Raw genomic sequence first — 14,690 nt, 5'->3', positions numbered from 1 at the left:
GCATCTTTGGGCTAGTAGCTGGGGACCCAGCTTACCAATCTGTGTCTGCCACCATCCATTTTGGACCACTGGAGCCCAAGGCAAGATAACCAGATGCTCCAGGCCTGGCCCAACTCTTGCCTCACCTGTCCCAGTTCACCCAACCCTTGAACCCTTTGCTTGAGTCTGTGTGCCACCACCCTTTGTGTCCAGTTGCTTGAGGCCTTCCAGTCAGGCTATACTCTCAGTGATTCCTAAAAATGCACCAGTGAGACTGTGCCCTGCCAGCCACTGGTTAGGCATCGCTAGGGCTCTGTGCCCACACAGTGTGTCTCCTGAGTACCACAGACCTGCAGTACTAAAGATAGAGCTATAGAGAGGTTCATGTCTATTGCTAGGGGCCGGGAGAAGCAGGAGTTATGTTTTGGTCATGAAAGCAGGTTTAGGGGGCCTCCCTGGTGGTTCAAGGGGTTAAGCACTGCACTATGAAGTAATCCGCAGCCTCTGCAGCACAAGTTCGATCCCCGGAAGGCCAGGGAGCAACCGACATGGCGCAGCAGACCTCTCCTGACTCGCCAGCTGCTCCCCTCAACAGTGTACTTCAGTCAATCTGCCTGTTCTGTTCCCTACTCTGTCTCTGGTGAATCCTCTCACACCACCACCACCACCACCCCCACCCCTGCATCTCTGGTCTGTAACCCAGCTCTTCTATGCATAAATAAATAAATATTTTTTTAAAAAGATTATTTATTTATACAAGAACCAGGGTACAGGCCAGATTCGTGGGAGGGTGAGAGGATTCACCAGAGACAGAGCAGGTGTCTGACGAAACAGAACAGGCAGACTGACGAAAATACACTGCTGAGGGGCGCGGCCGCTACAGGAGAGGTCTGCTGCACCATGTGGGACCCTTGCTTGCTGGTGGGGATTCAACTCACACTGCAGCACCACCAGGGAAGGTCCCATAAATAAATAAATCTTTTTTTTTAAAAAAAAAAAAAAAGGAAAGAAAGCAGGTCTAGACAACCCAAAAGGGATGAGTATCTCTGATCCCTAGAACCCTACAGGTGAGACTGCTCCTCCAAACAGGCCAAGATGGAGAACTGCTGTGTTTGAGTCAGTTTGAACTTCATTTGGCACTTTTTTCCATGACAAAGGGCGGAGGGAGAAGTAGGCTGGCATTTCTGGTGCAACACTGCCATCAAGCGGATATTGTTTGCTGATCCCGTGAGCCCCACACTTTCCTTTTGCTGAGGTACTATGGGAAAAGAACTCCAGGCAGGGCAAAAGTCTGGTTCTCCTTACACTATCCTCTACCCCGCCAAGCTCCATAGCTCCCAAGTGCATAAGAAAGCCTGGCTTAGGCTGGGTTGGACCCTGGAAGCACTAGAGACTGCACCATCTGCCAAGCAGCTGTAGAACAAGGCACACAGCCTAGGTTGAAGGAAGGAAGTCGAAGCTCGAATCCTGGTGGCCGCCATGTTTACGCTGGACTAGTTGAAGCCTCTGAAGTAGTCCTGGCCAGGGCCTGTGGGCATTTGTCTGCCTGCCCCTCCCTTGGGAGCAAGAGAAGGTTTGCCCTGGGTGGGTCCAGGGCACTGGAAGCTTCTCTTGGGTGTGGTGAAGCCTAAGACCATTGGGGCCATGGGGGAAGATGGGGAACTGGGACCTTTGGTGGCAGAATCAGGACCGAATTGTCTGCCCAGCTGCAGAGATAACTGTAAAGCCTGCTTCCCAGGGTCTGGGTTTGAGGCCATTGCTGCTGGTGAGGGGTGCAGGACCGGTGAGCAGGGCAGTGGTGTTTGATGCTGGATTTGCTCCATCAGAGTACAGGAAATAATGCTCACCGTCACTGAGATGGTTCCGCCCCCAAACATCAACCTCTCGCCCACCCCGCCTCCTTTTGTGAAGTCTTGCCTGAAGAGGTAGAGGCATCTGAAGGTATTTCATCACCAGCTCGGGTGAAGACCTATCCTTAGTTCTCCTGGCACTAAGCAATTCCAAACAGACTAGTTCCCAAGGCTCGTCTCGTGGCAGACATACCTTTCTGGATCACCATCGCCAAGCTCTGAGGATCCTCAGGACATCGAGAAGGAATAGCCTTTCTTCCACTGACCAACATCATGTTAGTTTCAGAGCTAGTCTTTGATGGACCAGCCAACGCCATGAAAGGGCTCACACTCTTGAAGACACAGACTTTCTGTGGCAACCCCCCGCTGTCCCAGTAGCCCACTGTGGGGTGACTTGTGGATTTTACCTAGGTCTTCCATGCCTAGGGCATCAACTGAAGGTGCAGGTGCGGGAGGTTGTGTCTAGGAGTAAGTCTTTTTTTTTTTTTTAATTTTTTTTTTTTTAAATAGAGGCATGTTTATTTATTTGTTTGTTTGTTTATACAAGCACTGGGTACAGTCAGAAGTGCGGGAGGGTGAGAGAATTCACCAGAGCCAGAGCGGGGAGCAGAGCAGGCAGAAGGACCGAAGTACACTGCTGAGGGGAGCAGCGGGCGGCAGGAGAGGTCTGCGCGCCATGTGGGACCCTCCTCCTGTGGCTGGGGAGCAGCTGGGTTCGAACCGGCGCCGCAGGCAGCTTCGCCACCCAGCGCTCAACCGCTGCGCCACCAGGGAGGCCCACTAGGAGTAAGTCTTAAGGCTCAACCACCCCTCCAAGCCCCTTGCTTTTTTTTTTCTTTTTTTTTCACCCCTCCTAGAGGAGTGTTGCACTTCTCCCTAACCTACTTGTGAGTTGCCCCAAATCCGGTCAAAGATTTTAGGGGTGTGCAGACTCACAGGGCCTCCCTTTGTTAAGTGCAGGGTGAAAATCCTTACCTGCATGGTGTGATTCTCACACACCTAAAGGTGAGCTCTGTCCCCATATGGCTAGGATAGATGGGACTATCCACAGAACAGGGATCCCATGTGAGAAATCTAATCAGTCACTCCAAAGAATGGGACCTGGTTCCTCTGCTGGGAAGGAGACCAGGGTATAGGGTATCACAGACTGGAATGTCCTCAGTGGATACTGGGGAAAACAGACCTCAGTGCAGTGACTTGAGGATGATGTCTGTCTTGACATATTGATCCCCTTCCGTTGGTTCCAGTCACTGTGGGTACAGATACCAACTGTCAAGCAGCAAGAAGACCATAATGAACACCGTGGAGCCTAGGACCCAGACACTTGGCTGAATGAAAAGTTAACAAAACACAGCCTAACTCTAACCTGCAATGCATTCCTATTCCTCTCGTCTGGGTCTGGTAACAAATCATCAGGAAATTCCCCATTCTCTATAAAGTCATGTCCCTGACCCTGCTTTTGCCCCCAGGGCAAGAATCCACCGACCAGTAGCCCTGGAGCAAGAACTGAAGCTTTTCCTTAACATGGTGGCTGCTGAGGTCTTGCGTCCAAGGTCTAGGAAACCCAAAGGCCTGTGCTAGGCTTTCTTACTGAGCAATCCAAGCTCTCTCTGGTATGTAGGTTGTGCCACAGTGATGCTAGAGCCACTAGTGACCAGGTCAGTGCCTGGAATCCAGAATCCTGAGTATCCCAAACTCAGCCTCCTGTCGCAGGCTTTCGCCCTGGATCCATTGACAGGGGCTGGAGACTAAGGTCAAAAACCTTCTACTTAGTGGCACATTTGCTCCAAGATGTCAACTACCCTCTCCAGTGTGGTCTTTCTCTCTGCTTTGTTGCCTGAAAAATACCCAACAAGGCCTGAAAGGTATTTAAGCCCTTCAAATTGGATTGTGTCTGTGTCTGGGGACTTATGTCTGTTCCTTTTGGAGTTCCTGTTAGGACTGGGAATGCACAGGTGAAGACATCAACAGCCTTAAATGCATGTGCACACCTATCTTCTCTTTTCTGTAAGAGTTTGAAGCCCACGCGTCTTGGGCCCAGATTGCTGTTTGCTGTGAACACTTGTTCAATATCCAGAGTGGTTTTCTGTGGCAGAATCTTAGCTTTCTGAGGACCTTGGTTCATAGCTAGAGTTGGCAGGAGTGCCTGCATTTCCCCTCTTCTTGCTTTGTTGTCTCTTTTCTGTGTACCTCTCCTTAGCCAAAGAGGGAGTATGACATTCTGGCAGGAGGAGGGGCTGTCAGGGACTGGGTCAGATGAGAAACAGGGAGGTGGATTGCCCTGGCTCACCTTAGTGGGTCCCAACCTATTACTCAGCTATTGAGTTCCTCAGGTTGGCTAAGAGGGTGGTGTCCAGGGGACAGATGAGGTCCCAGATGTCCACCCATGTGAACAAATGACCTCAGACAGGGCTGTCAGTTTAACAGTCCTTTCTAGGAAGTTCTACATGAGAGTGTAACTTAATTCCCCATTTGTACATTCATTCATACTAACATACCAAAGCACACCAGTGTGTGGTGTGTTATGTCTGTAAATGTGTATACTTCGTTTATATTTCACAAAAATTTTTAATATAAGAACTTGTCTTCTGTATTTTCTCTCTAACTGCTTAGAGCTGCCACTGTGTATAAAAATTTCCTGGCATAAAAACCAAAGTCCTTACTATTATAAGATGACACATCCCAAGTTGTTCTCTGCCTTTCAATATCCTCCTTGCAGAGGGAACCACATGGGTTTTTTTTTCTTGGTGTATGCCCCCCAGGTTGAGTGCACAAAAGAGCAAACACCGGGGCCTTCTGTCTTTCTTCTGCCCTCGAGTCTGTAATGTTCAAGGCCATAGACACACCTTTGCATTTTGCACCTCTCACAGCCTGTAGGTCCTTTGGCCTTGGCGCACCTGTGCAGGTAAAAGTCTGGTCCTGCATGGGTGTCTCTGTTTCTGTTCTGACATCCAGCAGGGGTAGGATGCTCTTCACTCTTCCTAGAGCCAGAACTTAGGCTATGTGATACGTCCCTTGTCTTTGGACACTGGGTTTCTTTCAGCTCTCTGACAGATCTGGATTTAAGGGAGTATACAGAGTTGTATTTACTGAAATGTAGGCGTGCATGACCAGGGTACATTTTTCTAGCCTCGTTTTCAACCACGGAAAGCGGTTGAGCAAATCATAAGTGAGCAATATCCAGAACAAATGCCCATACCACCCAAAAGCCCATACCCCGAGTCTGTGTGCCACCTGGGAGAAGCCAGCTTTGGGCGGGTTAACCATGAGTCACAGGAGCTTATTTTCACTCCATTTGTGTTGGTGCACACGGCCCTGCCGGTATAGCTAAGCATGTCTCAACCCTGTCATACGAGTAAAGAAACAAAGAGGAAGCCGCTGTCAGTATCAGTAAAGACTGTGGTTTCTTGAAAAGAGAGACTGTGGGGAAGGTGTCTTCAGGTTTTACTCGAGATGGTTCTCTAGGAGCTTTCTCTGACAACTGCGTCATCTCTGAAACGAGTGGACTTGCTTTTCACATGTATGTTACTCGGAAATGTGGGTTGTTCCAAAAACCAGATTGACAACCAGAATGAACAGTAACCTCAAACACTTAGGGTGCCTGGGTGGGGAAGTAGCCTTTGCTAACCAGCACTGTGTACTTCCCACACCGAGTGAAGGATGTTGGTTTCTCATTGCAGAGAAGACAATGGGAGGAAAGGAAAAGAAAGGAATGAGAGGCAAGCCAGCCAGGATGCTTGACATCCCTAGGAGCTGATGTTGTGGGTGAGTGAGCACTCTTGGTTCTCTTCCTTCTTCTTTTCCAAATCAGTGCATTTCATCCTTGCAAAAAGGAGTGATGCTGGTGTTTCGGCAAGTCTCGAGAAGACAACGTCCCAAGGTCTGTGGGTTATGGTATCTTATTCTTGAATTTTTCACTATTCTAGAAAAGTGAGGCCTTGACTGTGGAACCAGAATAAGTAGGTGCGTGAAGGTGTGTCTAAAAACTCTGTGCACGTTACCTCAGTGATCAGTAGGTTGAATTCTGTGCCAGTGTCCTGCAGAACTGGGCATAGTGAAAGGGGCTTGGGCCTGGGCCTGGCCTAGGGGTTTCTTCGCCCAGCTTTTAATTCCAACGGGTGTTAAGTAATTGATCGGGCCAGTTCTGTTGATGCCTTTGCATTTCTGGGGTGACAGCTGATGACCAGACCAACCAACTAACCTTGTCTACCACCACCCATGCCTGTATACTGGAGCCCAATGTGTGAAGAGCCAGGTGCTTGAGGCCTGTACTTGGGGCTTGCCTAATCTCTTCTCAGAGTTCCATCTCACCCATGGCTCTTCTGCCTGTGCCATTGGGCAGCTGCCACCATTTCAGTTAGCTGGCCACTCCATGTGAATGTGCCCTGTGGTGCTTAGCTAGCGGGGAGGGGTGGTTTGGGCTCTGTATGTGCCCCAGAAGTGTGTCTCCTGAGCTCTCCTGCAAACCCTGAATGGTAAAGATATAAAAACGGAAAATTTCAGGTCCACGGGGAGTGGCCATGAGGAATAGTCACTGCCTTCTGGTCATGAGGTCAGGCTAAGAGGTCCCAGTTGTGATGAGGTTCTGCACCCTGGAGCCCTAGAAGTGTGATTGCTCCCCCAAACTGGCTGAAATGGTGAGCAGCCATGTTTGAACCAGGATACTGTTTAGTGGTTTTTTTTCCCTCTGCCAAGGGTGGTGGGAAAGGGCTTGGAGCTAGACATGCTGGCATTTCTGGTGCGATATTGCCCTCAAGTCGGATCCTGTGAGCCCTGCGTTATCCCTTCCTGGAGGGGAGCAATGTGGGAGGCAGCAAAGGCAGATTCCTATGTAGTACTAAGTACAAACACTCCTTCCATTCCAGCACCCTACCAGACTAAAGTCCAGAGCTCTGCAGGGTGCAGGTAGAGCATGGACCACCGCACTTTCTGACACTGGAAGTTCTAGAAACAGGCACTGGGGCAAGATATACAACCCAGTTGCCAACACAGTGGGTACAGGAAGCCCCAGCTCACAAACCTGGTGGTCGCTTTGTCTGATGTGGATCCATTGAAACCTCTGAAGGCATCCTGGCCAGACTCTGAGGGCATTTGGCAGTCTGTTCCTTCCCCTGGGAGTAAGAGTAGGTTTAGTCTAGGTAAGTTTGAGACCCTGGATGCCTCTCTCAGTTGCGGTTGCAGAGGAACCCAGACAGCCCACCACTGACAGAGGAGGCCATCGGTGCAATGCAGAGACAGGACATGAATCGTTGGTCTGTGCTGGCCTGGTGATCTGCTTTTGGGGGACAGGGTTTGTATGCCCATTTCCTCTTTGCTTAGTCTCAGTGCTTGGTGTTCACCTCCCGATCCTGTTAGGCCCCACCCCAACACTGAGAACCTAGTGATCTCTGGGTTTCCTTTGGGGTTCACCTGCAGCAGTACTCACACAGGGATGCCTTCCGAACCATAGGCTGCCCTGCTTGAAGCACCAGCTGACGTCCCTTACAAGAAAACTGGGCTATGAGACTCAGGGACTGTGCACTTTAAATTCTGTGTACTTGTGTGTCCTTTGTCATGTCCACATCTTGGATTATCCCTGCAATTGCCTTTCAGATAGCCCTGCCCCATGAGGCTCATCCTTCTGGGTCTTTCATTGTTCCTGTTTTTCCCCCCAGGGTACTTAGGTTCCTGGTTTGTCATCAGTACTGAATAGATGAGGATGAGGCAAAGCTGGGAGAACGGAGAACTGTAGATTTCAGTGGGGCATGGGAAGGAGACCCCTTTCTAAGGCTGTTTGGAAGTGCAGGGAGGCAAGAGTGTCTACAATACCTTTGAAGTGACCCTTGTACAGGCGAGTAGAGAAGTGCGACGAGGATGTTATTCACTAGGTGTGGAATTAGTGAAGAGTTCCAAGGGACCAGAAAGGACCCTTGAGAAGTGATGATGGCTGGGAGGAATCCATACAAGCATAAGGAGATCTGGCTAAACTTTTCTCACAGACAGCCTTCCTTTGAGAGTGTTCAGGAAACTAACCTTGTGCCAGGGGCCAAAGAGAATTTTGGGTATCATCTAAGGCACTTTACTGCTTTCCTAATTTTGAGCCTGTTGACCACAACCTTCATGAAACTCAGTAACCCCATGGATGAACAGTCAGGTCCTCTGAACCTGTCCATGGCCCTGATATGGAAGTTTACCTCACTCTGAATGCCTCTGCAGGTGCCTATTGTCCCCGCTACCTTTGTCAGGTTGCCTGAGGCCTCCTAATCAAGCTGGACTCTGATTGACTAAGAGATATGCTAGGCAGGTGACCATGGTCTCCTGCCTGCAAGTTACTGTCTGGTAGCATGCTGGGCCTTCCTGAAAACCAGGAGTGCTACAGAGGTAGCTGAGGAAGCATTCAGTCCACTTGAGGAGCAGCCATTGCCGTGTAGTCATGCAATGGATTAGAATCTGTTTCCTGGAGTCCTAGAAGTGGGAATAATCCCCCAAATTGGTAAAGATCTGGAGCAGCCATATTTGAGACAGGTAGGACTGGGTTGCCATTTTTTTCCTCAGCAAAGGGTGGAGGGAGAGACAGTTGCGTTAGGGTAGTTTGGCGTTTCAGGTGCAATGCTGCCATCAAGCGGAATGCGTTTCTAGCTCTCATAAGCCCTGTGTTGTTTCTGGTGGGGAAGCAATATGGCCGTGAAAGCAGAATCGGGAGCAAGACAAAAAAATCTTCCTTCTGCCACCCTACTCAGCCCACAACTCCAGTTCCACCAGGCGTAGGGAAAGCATAGCCAAGACTGGGTCAGGGCCTGTAACTGCCGAGACAGAACCATGTACAAGGCCCACAGTTTTGGTGCTTTGCTTGTCTGGCACAGGAAGTGAAGGCTTGGACTCTGGTGGCCGCCATTTCTGGGCTTGACTAGGGGCAGCCTTCAAGAGTGAGCTCTGGCCGGGAACTGGTTATTTGGCCGCCATCTCCTTCTTGGAGCAAGGACAGGTTGAACTAGGGTGATTCTAGTGCCCTAGATGACATTCCTGGGCATGCTGCAGCCCAGAAAATACCAAACACAGGCATGAGAGTGTTTTAGAGTCAGGGGCCTCACTTGATACCCAAAAAGTTGCTGCCTGGCACAAGGTCAGCCTCCTGAACACTCTCCATGGAAGGCCATCTGAGAGCAAAACCTGGCTAGATGTGCTTATGCTGGTAAGGATTCCTCCCACCCATCATCACTTCTGGAGGGTCCGTCTGGTCCTTTCGAACTCTTCAGTAATACCACACCTAGTGAATAACATCCTTGTCCCACTTCTCTACTCACTTGGGGGAAGATCCAACAACATGCACCCAAGGAGTCAGGTCCATCGGGTTGGGTCCTACCAAATGTTCCCATAAATAGACAGCATGGTGCGCACAGGGTCCAGTTCTACTAATGCAGGCCTGTAGAAAACCAGTGTGACTCCATCTTGTGTCAACATCATCTTACGTCAGTGGCTAGAAATTGCCCTGCCCCTGAGGGGATAGCCAATTTCCCCGTTGTTATTGCTCAACTCTGTTAGCCCGTACTCCTGGCCCCAAACAGCATGCTCTTATCTTAGAATGAACATATGTGTCACATGATCCCTGGACATCTGGTATGACATCATTATGAATCCTCACTGCCTTCCTAACTGATGCGTGTTGCCACAATCTACATGAACCTCAGTAGCCCCGTGGATGAACAGCCAGGTCATCAGGACCTGTCCATGGCCCTGACATGGAAGTTTACCTCACGCTTGATGCCACTGCAGGTGCCTGTTGTTGCCACCACCTTTGTCTCCTTGCCTGAAGCCTCCTGATCAGGCTGGACTCTGATTGACTAAGAGATATGCTAGGCCGATGACCATGGTCTCCTTCCTGCAAGTTACTGTCTGGTAGCATACTGGGCCTTCCTGAAAACCAGGAGTGCTACAGAGGTAGCTAAGGGAACAGTCCACTTGAGGAACAGCCATTGCCTTGTGGTCATGTAATGGATTAGAATCTGTTTCCTGGAGCCCTAGAAGTGGGAATAATCCCCCAAATTGGTAAAGATCTGGAGCAGCCATATTTGAGACAGGTTGGACTGGGTTGCCATTTTTTCCCTCAGCAAAGGGTGGAGGGAGAGACAATTGCATTAGGGTAGTTTGGCGTTTCTGGTGCAATACTGCCATCAAGCGGAAAGCGTTTCTAGCTCTCATGAGCACTACCTTGTTTCTTGTGGGGAAGCAATATGGCGGTGAAAGCAGAATGGGGAGTAGGACAAAATGATCTTCCTTCTGCCACCATCCTCAGCCCACATCTCGAGTTCCACCAGGCGTAGGAAAAAGCATAGCCAAGACTGGGTCAGGCCCTGCAAATTCAGAGACAGAACCAACCACAAGACCCACACTCTGGCACAGGAAGCCAAGGCTTGGAACGCTGGTGGCCGCCATTTCTGGGCTTGAGTAGGGGCAGCCTCTGAGAGGGAGCTCTGGCCGGAAACTGGTTTTTTGGCCACCTTCCCCTTCTCCTTGGAGCAAGGACAGGTTGAGGTAGGGTGATTCTAGTGCTCTAGAAGACATTCCTGGGCATGGTGCAGCCCAGCTAATACCAAACACAGGCATGAGAGGGTTATGGCTATTGGCCATCAGGTGCCTCACTTGATACCCAAAAGCATTTTTGCTGCCTGGCACAAGGTCAGTCTCCTGAACACTCTCAACGGAGTGGTGTCCGTGAGAAAAACCTAGCTAGATGTGCTTATGCTTGTAAGGATTCCTCCCACTCATCATCACTTCTGGATGGTCCTTTCTGTTCCCTTGGAACTCTTCATTAATACCACACCTAGTGAATAACATCCTTGTCCCACTTTTCTACTCACTTGGGGGAAGATCCACCAACATGCAACCAAGGGGCCAGGTCCAATCAGCTTGGGTCCTACCAAATGTTTCCATAAATAGACTGCATGGTGCGCACAGGGTCCAGTTCTACTAATGCAGGCCTGTAGAAAACCATTGTGACTCCATCTTGTATCACCATCATCTTACGTTAGTGGCTAGAAATTGCCCTGCCCCTGAGAGGATAGCCAATTTTCCCATTGTTATTGCTCATTTTTATTAGCCCATACTCCTGTCCCCAAAGAGCATGCTCTTATCTTAGAATGAACATATGTGTCACATGATCCCTGGACATCTGGTATGACATCATTATGAATCCTCACTGCCTTCCTAACTGATGTGTGTTCCCACAACCTTCATGAACCTCAGTTGCTCTGTGGATGAACAGCCAGGTCGTCTGGACCTGTCTATGGCCCTGGCATGGAAGTTTACCTCACTCTTGATGCCTCTGCAGGTGCCTGTTGTGGCCACCACCTTTGCCTGGTTTCCTGAGGCCTCCTGATCAGGCTGGACTCTCACTGACTATGAGATATGCTAGGCCAACGACCATGGTCTCCTTCCTGCAAGTTACTGTCTGGTAGCATGCTGGGCCTTCCTGAAAACCAGGAGTGCTACAGAGGTGTCGCTGACCAGCACAGCAGTAGACGATGAGGTCGTCTCAGGGTTGAGAGACCGTGTAAGGTGGTCAGGGATTCCTTGAAAGAAATGACAAACAGACACATTTCAAGAGAGTGTAAATCTGAGAGTAATTTTTTTTGAGTTTGTGACTAGTATATATATGTTTTTTAAAAGTATAGGAACAATGAATATCAAAGAAATTTGTTTATGGGTTTAGTTTATCACTGACAGGGCAGTGATTTATATTTGGACCTAGCCTCATTTTTTTTTTTTTTTTTTTTTTTTGGAGGCATGTTTTTATTTATTTGTTTGTTTGTTTTGTTTATACATGCACTGGGTACAGTCAGAAGCGTGGGAGGGTGAGAGAATTCACCAGATCCAGAGCGGGGATCAGAGCAGGCAGAAGGACCGAAGTACACTGCTGAGGGGAGCAGCGGGTGGCAGGAGAGGTCTGCGCACCATGTGGGACCCTCCTCCGGTGGCCGGGGAGCAGCCGGGGATCGAACCGGCATCACAGAAGCTGCGCGCAGCTTCGCAGCCCAGCGCTCAACCGCTGCGCCACCGGGGAGGCCCTAGCCTCATTTTTAAGTAGATAGACCATTAGTTTTGTTTTCAAACTATATAATTGTATTTTTTGTTTTATTAACTATTTTTTTTACCTAAACTATATTTTAATTATTATAGGATTTAGTAATGTTTTATTTGAGTCAGTCTTGTTTAAGGATTTTATATGATTTTTTAATTAACAACCAATGACCTTTAAAGAAGAAAGAAGGAAGTTTAGAAAGACAATAAGGGAATAAAGTTTGTAGTTTTAGAAAGATGATATAAGGTTTTTTGTAGTAGTATTTTTGTAGTGGTTTTTGGTGGTCCTTATTTTTTGATAAGTGTTTGTCTTATCTATGTCTTTAGGGAACTTTGCTATACTCCCCTGTGTGCTGGTTTTTTGTCCAGCCTGACCTAGGGACCTTGGCGAAAGCCATTAGCCCTAAAGATCACTGCAGGGGGAGGTGCAGCACAGAGGTAGCTGAGGAAGCATTCAGTCCACTTGAGGAGCAGCCATTGCCTTGTGGTCATATAATGGATTAGTGTTGCGTCATGCAACACCACACTGATAAAGACACGGGAGTCAGGGAGCAGGCTGCATGAGGCTGGATGCTGTTGAGGCAAGATCCTGGCCATTTTTATGGATAGAATAATCATAGAGCATCAGCTACGTGCATTAGGAGGACAAGGAGAAAAGGATGGGTGAAACTCAGGAATGTCATCTAGGGCTTGGGGACATGAGTCTGCTGACCATGTTATGAGCTTGATGACCAAGTGTTGGAATCGAACTAGACCCCAGACCCCCGGCCAAGGTCCTAATCTTATCAACAAGGCATTCCACTGATGAGCTTCTGGGGTCCCTTGTCATACATTGGTACTCGCCTCCCCCCCCCCCCCCCGTGTTCCTGGCCATACCTCATGATGTATGAGCCAGGAATAAGTTTATGCATCCATCCTCAAAACCTCCCCCTCCCCCCCCGGCACTCCCCTCATAAGACTTGATGCATGCCCTCTCCAGATTGATCAAGCTTTGTGATCTTGATTGATATGAAAGGCAGGCACCTTGCAAGATTTGTCTCATATGACTGTGACTGGACAACTCTGACTTTGTATAGGAATGCTGAAATGCAGGTAACCATAATGTTGGCTGAGTAGGCCACTTAAGTCTAGCAGCCAATAAGTCTAGCACTAGGCAGATAGAATCTATTTCCTGGAGCCCCAGAAGTGGGAATAATACCCCAAATTGGTAAAGAATCTGAGCAGCCATATATGAGACAGATTGGGCTGGGTTGCCAGTTTTTTTCCTCAGCAAAGGGTGGAGGGAGAGAAAGTGGCGGTAGATAGTTTGGCATTTCTGGTGCAATACTGCCATCAAGCGGAATGCGTTTCTTGGTCTCATGAGCCCTACGTTGTTTCTGGTGGGGAAGCAATATGGCGGTGAAACAGAATCGGGGAGAGAGAAAAAAAAAATCTTCCTTCTGCCACCCTCCTCAGCCCACTTCTCGCGTTCCACCAGGCGCAGGGAAAGCATAGCCAAGACTGGGTCAGGCCCTGCAAATTCCAGAGACAGAACCATGTACAAGGCCCACATTCTGGCACAGGAAGCCAAGGCTTGCACTCTGGTGGCCGCCATTTCTGGGCTTGAGTAGGGGCAGCTTCTGAAGGGAGCTCTGGCCTGAAACTGGTTATTTGGCCGCCTTCCCCTTCTCCTTGGAGCAAGGACAGGTTGAGCCTGGGTGATTCTAGAGCCGAGAAGACATTCCTGGGCATGGTGCAGCCCAGCCAATACCAAACACATGCATGAGAGGGTTATGTCTATTGGCCATCAGGTGCCTCACATATACCCAAAGTTTGCTGCCTGACACAAGGTCAGCCTCCTGAACACTCTCAATGACAGGCCGTCCAAGAACAAAACTTGGCTAGATGTGCTTATGCTTGTAAGGATTCCTCCCACCCATCATCACTTGGAGGGTCCTTCTGGTCCTTTGGAACTCTTCAGTAATACCACACCTAGTGAATAACATCCTTGTCCTACTTCTCTACTCACTTGCTGGAAGATCCACCAACATGCACCCAAGGGGTCAGGTCCAATCAGATTGGGTCCTACCAAATGTTCCCAAAAACAGACAGCATGGTGCGCACAGGGTCCAGTTCTACTAATGCAGGCCTGTAGAAAACCAGTGTGACTCCATGTTGTATCAACATCATCTTACGTCAGTGGCTAGAAATTGCCCTGCCCCTGAGAGGATAGCCAATTTCCCTGTTGTTATTGCTCAACTCTGTTAGCCCGTACTCCTGGCCCCAAACAGCATGCTCTTATCTTCGAATGAACATAATGTGTCACATGATCCCTGGACATCTGGAATCACATCATTATGAATCCTCACTGCCTTTCTAACTGATGCGTGTTGCCACAACCTTCATAAACCTCAGTAGCCCCGTGGATGAACAGCCAGGTCGTCTGGACCTGTCCATGGGCCTGACATGGAAGTTTACCTCACTCTTCATACCTCTGCAGGTGCCTGTTGTCACCACCACCTTTGTCTACTTGCCTGACGCCTCCTAATCAGGTAGAACTCACTGTGTGATATATACTGGGCCGGTGACCATGGTCTCCTGCCTGCAAGTTACTCTGTCTGGTAGCGTGCTGGGCGTTTCTGAAAACCAGGAGTGCTACAGAGGTAGCTAAGGAAGCATTCAGTCCACTTGAGGAGCAGCCATTGCCTTCTGGTCATATAATGGATTAGTGTTGCGTCGTGCAACACCACACTGATAAAGACACGGGAGTCATGGATCAGGCTACACGAGGCTGGATGCTGTTGAGAGTAAGATCCTGGCCAGTTT

General features: G+C 49.3%; 1 long non-coding RNA gene across 1 annotated transcript in view; it reads left to right on the top strand.

Annotated features, from left to right (window-relative positions):
• The window catches only part of LOC119245948 (uncharacterized), a 116,229-nt gene that overhangs the window by 9,078 nt on the left and 92,461 nt on the right, over window positions 1–14,690 (top strand). The gene's annotated exons all lie outside the window — the stretch shown is intronic.

This window comes from Talpa occidentalis, unplaced genomic scaffold (assembly GCF_014898055.3).
Source record: "Talpa occidentalis isolate TD23 unplaced genomic scaffold, MPIMG_talOcc4v2.1 talOcc4.15, whole genome shotgun sequence".
NCBI classification, from domain to species: Eukaryota; Metazoa; Chordata; class Mammalia; order Eulipotyphla; family Talpidae; genus Talpa; species Talpa occidentalis.
The sequence above is the reverse complement of the archived record's forward strand: the minus strand, read 5'-3'. Positions and strand labels throughout refer to the sequence as shown.